Here is a 10,195-nt window from a genome sequence, read left to right on the forward strand (position 1 = left end):
AGTCATCATTATGCTTATCATTTCACTACTCAAATATTATAACAGGTTTAACAACCCTCAAGAACCAGCATTGTCTATCAACATTATATTACATTAGAACCGTAACATTTGTCCTTGCTCCCCCCAAGACTCATGCACATCCTTTTATGAAAAAGCCATTTAGTCGATCTACAAGAGTTACCAAAATCCTAACAGTTTCAGTATCATTGAAAAAACCCAAGCCTCAAATCTCATTAGAAATGTAAGACAAATTGTTAAATGCAAGCCTCTGTAAAAATAACAACAAAGTAAAACACTTCCAACACGCAATGACACATGACCATTTATATTTCAAAAGTCAAAAACAGGAAAATACAAAGGATTGAGAGCAAATCAAAGCCAAAATTCAGCAGGGTAAACATTACGTCTTGTATTTCCATATGCACTATTTGAAGCAATCTGTGTTAAACTGTGAGCTCCAAATTGCTTGGGTGTCTCCATTCCTACAGCACTTCTTGTGGTTACAGATTCCACAACTTCTCAGGCTGGTTTGTACCCTTCTTGCAGGTTTCCCTTAGATGATCAATGATCCTATCTTTTCCAGGCTTTTACCACTAAAATTAATTTTAAAAATAAATAGAAAGTACACTTTTTTCAGCAGTATGAATGGAAACTCAAGTCTTAATTGGAACTATATCACTGGCCTGTTTTAATTTGTTTTAATTTCACTACAGACACTTGCTCAGTGTTAAACTCTCCCAGCTGGGCTGAACTTGCAATCATCCTGCTTCAGCCCTCAGATCCAGAGCCAGGATTACAGATGTGTACTAACATGTCCAGTTACTCTCCTGTCATTTTCAAGTGGCTGATCTGTAAATCTGTTCAGACTCAGCATGTGTTGGACATTCCATTTCAACCTTGTTGAACAAAAAAGAAATATTTGGAGTGCATAGGACTGACAACCACATTACTAAGTTTTTGTTGGATAGCTGAACAGAACTGTTTGCAATCTCGCTGTTTGAATTCCCACTTTATATGCTCCACTTTTGTATCTTGAATAACTATCTGTAAGAGGACAGTATATAAAAATCAACTAGTGATTTCTTACTGTTTTTCTTTGAATGTATGTATTATTTCTACCCATTTTCTGTTTTGTCGTTCTTTAAATAAAATTTTTTAAAAATTCATTGTATAAATGTAATGTATATTGTTTAGTATAACTTGAGAGTCTCTCATTTTTCAAAACTAATGTTAAATTTTGTGATTGGGTTTTTAATGTCATTAAAAATTATTAAGATGATTAAACAAAATCCCTTAGGAAAGGGAGAGATTATTGGACAAGACACATAAAGAAATTGCTTCAGCTGAGAAAAACACCAAGCCCTAGACAATCCAAGCAATGAGTTACTAGGCAGCAGGGTTGAAACTAACCTCATCCTTCCAAGGATATAAATAAACATGTTACATTAAATAGTTCCTTTCCTCCCATTAAGAGACTAAGGGCTCCACCTGACCCCAGCTTTGTCTCTTTACATTTTCTCATCTTCTGGAAGTCCTTCTTAACTATGGTTTATTTATATCCTTGGAAAGATGAGGTCAATTTTATCCCTGCTGCCTGAAAACCCATTTCATGGAGTGTCTAGGAGCTTGGTGTTTTAGTATCAAATAGCCTTTTAATCAGTCACTTGATTTGTCTTTCTGCTTTTTAAATTATGAAAGCATATCTATTGGGATTGGAAAATAGTAATCATTTTATTTTACTTTTTGCGCTGGGGATCGAACTCACAACCTTCTGCTTACCAGGAAGGTACTTATGCTACTCAGCTAAATACCCAGTATGATTTGTTTTTCTAATAAAATACTGATTCTAGGGTTGGGGATATAGCTCAGTGGCACAGTGCCTGCCTGGCAAGTGCAAAGCTCTGAGTTCAATTCCTGGTTTAAAAAAACCAAAAAAGTAATTTTACTGCCTCTGTAAAATGTCTTTTGACAATCTCCCCAAAATTGTAGATATCACCATTTTTAAAACCGTTTTTTACCTTACTCTTTTTAAATATTATCCTAGTGGCTACATGTCACAAACAATAATTTATCACACAGAATGTTGCCCATACTCACCTAAGAACTCTAGGATAGCTGGGATAAAATTCTAATAACTGAGGTTATGCTATACTACAATATGCTGTATGCCAAAGATATGCCTTTGTCTTAGACTAAACACATTCCCTCTCAGCATCTGCTTTGTTTCAAAAAAGAAAAAAGTAAGGCACTGGAAAATGAGGACATGAAAAAATCTTTATCTTAAGTGTACTCTAAGTTTTGCTTTAAAAATGTAAAGAGTTGATGTTTAATAATATTTTATGTTAAACTTTATGATGCAGATGGAACTTAGAATCCATTGGATGAAGGAGAGCTTTTAAAAATAATGTAAACAAAATTTTTTATAGGCAAAGAGATAATTTAGAAACTGTTGTTCGTTTTCTGTTAGTTGGTTCTAAATATCCTGTAATTTTTACATTCTCTTGAATGGCTTCACACTGTCTTAATATGTTTGATGCTATAGTATACGAAGTTATACTCAAATATTTCAAGGAAAGAGACACTATGGTGACTACAATTATGTCAGGTTATCTGGTGGTGAAACACAATGATGCTTAAATTGTTCGGTTCTGACCTGTGTTGTTCTGTTACTATGTCCTCTTTTATCTCAATCTCCCACTTTTTTAATTAATTTATTTTTTCTAATTTTTTAATTAAGGGAAAACTAAATTTAAAAATAGCGGGATATATTACACTAACTTTTTGTTTTCCTATTAACCTGATTTGAACCCCAGTATTGCTCTCCCCATCTTGTTCTGTCTGATTTTACTATATTCTGTTTTGTTTGATAGTATCAAGTGTGAGGGCATAGGCAACCACTTTGAAGGCAATAAGATCTACTATGATGCCCACTATGGTTTGATTATTATCTTCTTTTGAAGTTCTGTAAGGTCTCCAGTGTAGGTTTTATTGGTCTTGTTCTGTACTGTTTTGCTCAATTCTATTATACCTGATGATATGGGCAACTCTTTTCAAGATAGCAAGAGGCATAATGGTAATCATTTTTGATCACCTGGTGTTCTGTTTTTGCATCATATTCTATGTCCATCCTTCTGTTCTAACTAACTCTGTTTTGTTTTGTCACATTTGCTTTTATTCTTAAAAAAAAATAAGAAGAACTATGGGAGTAATGAAACCCATAAAGTGTAATTGTTATTGTAAAAAAGAGAGGAAAAGAAAGTGATCTAAAGGATACAACTGCATGTATATTTAAGTGTGTAGGATAGAAAAACATATTACTGAGTTTTTGTTGGACCATTGAACAGAACTGTCTGCAATCTCACTATATGAATATCCACTTTGTATGCTTTAATTTTGTAATTTGGACAACTGTTTCTAAGATGACAATATGTAATCCACTAACTAATTATTTCTTACTGTATATTTTTTCTTGAAATTCTGTACTACTTGTACCCTTTTATTGCTTTGTGGTTTTTTTTTCTCTATTTTCTCTTTAAATAAAAAAAGGAAAAAAATAATGCTTTCATGGGTTTAATAAAATGAACCAAAGTGGCCAGGTATAGTGGTATATCCCAGTAATTACAGCTATTCAGCAGGCTGAATCAGAAGAATCACAAATTTGTGGCCAACTTGAGGGAAATTATGAGATTCTGTCTCAAATACCAAAATAAAAATGGTTGGGGACGCAGCTCAGTTGAGGACCTCTCAATCCAATCCCCAGCAATGTAAACAATACACATTATTGTTTGTGATATAAAAAGTCCAATATATACTGAGCTGGAATGAATTTATAGATTACTTGATTATAAAACATAAGGATAGGTCCAGGGATATAGCTCAGTGGCACAGCACCTCCGTTGGTGTTTATACTGAAACAGCAAGCCCCTAGAAAAAGGAAAAGAAGACGAATGACAGTGTAGTTTAAGAGACAGAATGGGTGTGTTTTAATAGGTAATAGTACTGAGTACAAACTTAAGGTTCTTTTCTATTTAAGAATACACTATCTTAAAATATTATGTAAAATCATGATTACTATTTCTCTATGACAGTCTGAACCTCTATGACATTATGAATGAAGCACTTATTGTACCTGTTTTCATTTCCTTTTTTTCTTTTTGCACCAGGGATCAAGCTAGTGACCTCACACTTGCAGGCAGGTGCTTGTGCTGCTGAGCCACATCCCTGGCCCCCATTTTCATTTCTAAGAGTATATTTATTCTACATCCAATGAATCTGAAATTAACACATCAACCTTAGGTTTATTGTGATTGGAGTTTGCATAGTACTATCTTCATAGTTACTGTCACATTATGTCTTGGAATTTTCCCATATTCACTTTGGTTTAGACATATTTACTTAGAGGAGGAAAAAGTAAATTTGATTTTCTATCTTGTTAAATTTTAAAAAATTATTCTATTTACAGTTCATGATGATTTATATACCTTCTTTGTTCACACTGTTTTTATATTGCTCTCCATTTTTTAGATAACTTCTAAATCTCAAAAAGAAGAAGGAGAAGGGGAAGAAGGAGAAAGAAAAGGAGGACGAGAAGGGGAAGAGGAAGAAGAAGAAGAAAAGAAAAAAGAAGAAGAAGAAGAAGAAGAAGAAGAAGAAGAAGAAGAAGAAGAAGAAGAAGAAGAAGAAGAAGAAGAAGAAGAAGAAGAAGAAGAAGAAGAAGAAGGAGAAAAAGGCCCAAAATAAGTTTTATTTTCAACAACCAAGTTATTAAGTATAAAAAGTTACTGAATTCACTGGGAATGGTGGCACATATCTGTGATCCCAGCACTTGGAGGCTGAGGTAGGAGACCAGCATGAATATGAGGCCAGCCTGGATTACATAGCCTTCAAGGCCAGAATGACTATAGTGAGACTCTGTCTCAAAAACAAAACTAAACTAAACAACTATTGAAATTCACAGAAGATGAACTCTTTTTGTCAGTCACAGAAATTCCTTTCCAGTGGCCTTCAGATGAGCTGACAGAAATCCTGTTCATTAAATAGCACACACACACACACACACACACACACACACACAAAACACAACACAAGCTTAATTAAATACAAAAAGGCAGTAAACACATCAGACAACACATAAATCTAGTCACTTTGATAAACTACTTTTAGTTATACAAAAAATCAAAATAGGGATTAGAAAATAGTAGCTAAGACCCCTAGAGAAATAAGAAAAGGAAGATGTACAAACATTAATAAAGGGTTTCAAAGTAGTTGATATAAAAAATCCAATATATACCGAGCTAGAATGAATTTACAGATTACTTGATTCTAAAACATAAGGATAGGTCTGGGGATATAGCTCAGTGACACAGCACCTCCCTAGCAAGTGGCAGGCTGTGAGTTCAATTCCCAGTACCCCCCCAAAAAATATATATATATATATACATATAATAGGTATGGCAGTGCACATCTGTATTCCCAGTATTGTAGGAAATTGAAGGCAGGTTGACTGTCATGCACACACTTATATTAAAAAAAAAAAACACGTCAGGAGATGTGGCTCAATATAAAGGCCTTGGGTTCAAACTTCTCTACTGAAGAAACAAAAACAAGACTATCAGGAACATCTTAAATAAAACAGAATTAGAAAACAAAATCAAAGTCTGCTTTTTAGCTATTTTTGAGCTTGCTATAAATACTCAAAATTTGAGCAAAGAATATCCTAAGTTATCAGGTTCTGACCTAGATCCCTGATCTCCCAAACAAGTGTACAGTGGAGGTTTTTGTCCTGTGAAGGCCTCCTCTGTATCCAAAACTTCCCACTCTGATGGACTTACTCATTCAGGCTATAAATTCCCAGTCCAAAGGTTTTTAAATCCCTGTTCTGGGTGACAGTTATCAGGTTCTGACCTAGATCCCCGATCTCCCAAACGAGTGCACAGCTGAGGTTAAATAAAAAGAGACAAATTGTATGATTTTTAGGGCTCCAGGAGGGTCAAAACCCTTTAATTAAGCTTAAGATTTTGAGGGTAAAGACAAAGGATTCTGTGGATCAGCCCACTTATATTAGGACCAACGACAAAGGACAGAGAAGCTGAGGAAAGTGCAGGCAATGAGCAGGACCTTGGGAGGCACTTCCAAGTCAAGAATCAAGTCAATTAGTAGAACTGTCTTATCATGAAGACATGCTAGAAGTAAACTGCAGGAGTAATCTTTGCAGCTGAGTCTCTACCTTCTTAATTGGGGTTGGAGCCAGAGTGTCCTCAGCTGTGACCTTAACCTGCCCTTTGAGATATCTCTGGCCTCACAGGCCACCAGAGCCGCTTCATAGTGGGCTCCAACACTAAGTGAATCATTAGAACACATAATAATTTTTAATATCCTCATATTTCTTCAGGAAAAAAGCAATTTGTATTAAAGTATATACAGGTTTTGATACCAAAAAAGCATCCAGTAGGATTGAATTTTAGTTTACAAGAATGCTATTAATTCAGCATTTATTATGATGATGTAACTGCAACAAAATATCTGTCCATGTTCATTCATGTGGAGAAGTGCAAGAGGTGATCAATGCTAATTTGCTTGATTTAATCAATTGAAGATGTATATAATCACATAACTTTATAACCCATAAATATATACAAGTAGGATAATTAAAAATAAAACAAATGGAAACTCCCTCAAGTCAAGACTTAGATATTACTTAAAGAAAAAAGGATTAGGGCTAGGGTTAGGGTTAGATTTAGGGTTAGTTTGCTTAGTTCAAGTACAAAACCCTGTTCTGAGGCCTGATTCTCTGTTCCTGGAGCCAGTACTTCAGCCCTCTACAGGGTTGCAAGGGCATATATAGCAAGACTAGGAGCCCAGGGGACAAAGGTCAGGAGGTTGGTGACATGAAGAAAAATTCACTCTGTACTGCCACTCTAGGGGAATCCAGAGCTTCAAGACTACAAGCCTAGAATTCTCAGACTAATTTTCCCATGGATTACAATATCCAGTATCTTGTGGGGCTACTGGGCATGATATTCCCCCTGGACTACATACATAGAATCTTGTGCAGGGCCTCAGGACTGTGTGCCTACAGTCCGTATAGTAATTTTCCCTCTGATATAACAAACAATTCTATCGTGGCCACAGAACTTGGCACAATTTCTTTCTGGACTATATTAGAAGCTTCCAAGAAATCGCAGGACTTCATACTCAGAATCATCAGTTTTCCAATAGACTACCATACCCAGAATCCTCAGAGTAATTTTCCCACAAATTATAATACCCAGAATTCTCCATGGGACCGCAGGACTATGGTACCTAGAATCCTCAGCGTGATTTCTTCCTAGATTGCTGTAACTAGAATTCTTTACAGGGTTGTAGAACTAAGTAAAAGAGTTCTGCTTAATTTCCCAACAGATTATCATAATGAGAATTCTTCCGCAGCCACAAAACTATGATACCCAAAACCCTATAACGCTCCATGGACTACCATACCCAGGATTTACAGCGCAGCCATAAGCCTACAATACCCAATCTTCCCACTACCTCTACCCCCAACTCTCACCCCCCACCACACCAGCCCAACAAGGACGTTACCCAGACTCCTTGGTGTGCCCACCCCTAAAACAATAGGGTGAAAACTGTACCATGATCCTCTCAAAAGGTACAGTATGTAGAATCCTCAACATAGCCACAAACTGCAATATCGACAGAATGGCTCACGTCGCCTGAGCAATGACTACCATACCCAGAATCCTCAGCGTTCTTCCCTAAAAACTACAATACCCCAAGTCTCCCTGCAGAAGCCTGGTTATGATGCTTAGAATCCCAGGTATGTTCCTATTACTAACAGCTACATTCCCCAGGATCCTTGCTATGCCTGCCTTACCCAAGACTTCGCAGCAGCATCTTTGAAGACTGGTACCCCAAGTCCTCAGTTTGTTTCGTGAAAGACTGCTGCCCAGGATCCTCTATATCCCCTTCCTCCCTCAAACCAGGGTTATGATACCAGAATACTGTGTGTACCCCAAGGGTTGTGGACAGGCACAGTCTCCTGCACTGCACCAAACGGAAAACCCAGAATCCTCAGGAGTCTCTGTGAATTCACTGCCTAATACCTGAACACAGGTGTCCACCTGGGTGTGTACAGCCAGTCTTCTCTCAAGATTTGCCAGGGTTTCTGCAGTCCAGGCCTTGGTTTATTTTTAGGAACTTATGCATACACTGGGATCATTTGCCGTTTCTGTGATACAGGTAGTTTTTCTAGTGTATCTTTGGACTTTGCACTCTTTCCTATACAAAATTTAATGTTTAGTTAATTTTGCAGGGACAAAATTAGAGGGCCATAGGCAGGAAATTAGAGCATGCTTTGGGTGGCTGATGGTTGTAAATTTATCACATGCTTATTGTGTATTATGTACTGGGAGAGGCTAGCTCTTGGGAGATTATTGCATGCATGTGCCGAGAAACCCCTAGCTCCCTGACATTTTCCTCACCCCAGAAACAAAGGCTAAGACCCTGACTGGCCAAATTTACACCAATCAGCAAAATAGTTATTTTTAGAAACCAGCTTACCCCAGTAAGTATGAATGCATTTGTTCCTTGAATGTCAGCCACCTGCTTAGGTTACCCCTAGCTTGCAGCAATTCTCATACAGGGTAGCTTTTTCCTGCTTCTGCCATGTGGTAAATACACTCCTGCTTCACATCATTTCAATTCTGACTTCATTTTCCACCTGAGGCACCAGGCTTTGAGTCACTCTCGCCCTGCTTCTTCATTCTTCACCTGAGAATTACCTGGAGAAAAGCGGAGGGTCGTTTTGCAGGGAACCCCTGCCCTCAGACATCCCTGCCCCACTGCTGACACAACAAACAGATACAACCCCTGCGTTTGGACCTTCTAGCCTCCAGAACAATAAACCTCTTATTTTGTTATGTATAATTCATCCTCTAGAATTCTGTTATAGCTCAGAAAACAGACTGAAACAGATGGAGATCACTATGAGTTTGAGGCCAGCCTGAACTGCATAGCAAAACCCTGTCTCAAAAAAGGAGAAAGAGAGAGAGAATCCTAAGGAAAAAGTAGATGGCAAATAGACAAGTCAACTGATGTCCCATATACTGAGTATAAAAATAATTAGAATTTGAAGTTTTTAAAATATTTTCAACACCACCCCAAAATTGAAGGACCAAACTATAAATCTAACAAAACATGCACAAATAAATGCACATTCATAAAACTGTAACATATGGCTGAAAAAATTAAAAGAAACATAAATGCAATGCAGAAATATTCCTTGTTCAGGAACAGTACAATTATTAGTTAGGATGGCAAATCTAACTTGATCTATAGAGTTAGGGAATCTCAGATTCTCCACAGATGCCAACAAAGTCCTTCTGAGCCTTGAAGAAATGGCTTGAGATTGAAGAAGAGCGCTTATAAAAGTGTCTGATAGGTACCAAATACCCAACATACCAAACTTAAGAGGAGAGGCTTACTTTCAGTTCACCATCTGAAAGGTCTCAGTCCGTCGTTGGCTGAGTACAAGGCACGGACATCATGGTAGAGGGCACAGCAGGAGAAAGCTGCCCATTTCATGGCAGCCAGAAAACAGAAAACCAGCAAGAGATGCATCTTTCAAAGACATATCCCTGGTGGTCCACCTCCTCCAACTGCCCCACACCAGCACATTACCACCTAAACAGCACTCCCAGGTTCCAATCACCCCTCCAGGAGTCTCATTCCAGTGAAGCTCACAACTTCTACCTAGTACCATGAAGCCACAATGCAGAGGATGGAATTGGGAAAGGAATACATAGAAAAATGGAACAAAACAAGATAGGAGGGCAGCAGGGCAGCAACCACTAGAAGATGCTCACTTTGCCTCATCTGGAAGGTTGGGACGCACCTCTCAGATATTAAGGGACACTGTGAGACGCTGGCAAGGAAAGGCAAGAGGTCATCCTCCTCGGAGCAGGTCAATCAGGCTCCCTACAGCAGTGGAGCTCAGAAGGCCCCCGTGGACGTGGACGCCCCTCCCTTCGCACCTCCTCTATCCCTCACTCCCAATTCCTAACCCTCTGACCTAACCTTTAACACCAGCTCTCTAATGCTTGACTCCTGATCCTGCTGAGTCAGATAAGCAAACATTTTCTTCCTGGTCTTTTGAAAAGCTTTTACTTGGGTTCACTCTCGATTATTTATTCATTCA

Source organism: Cavia porcellus, unplaced genomic scaffold (assembly GCF_034190915.1).
Source record: "Cavia porcellus strain 051 isolate PalLab524CR breed Dunkin Hartley unplaced genomic scaffold, mCavPor4.1 scaffold_5, whole genome shotgun sequence".
Taxonomy (NCBI): domain Eukaryota; kingdom Metazoa; phylum Chordata; class Mammalia; order Rodentia; family Caviidae; genus Cavia; species Cavia porcellus.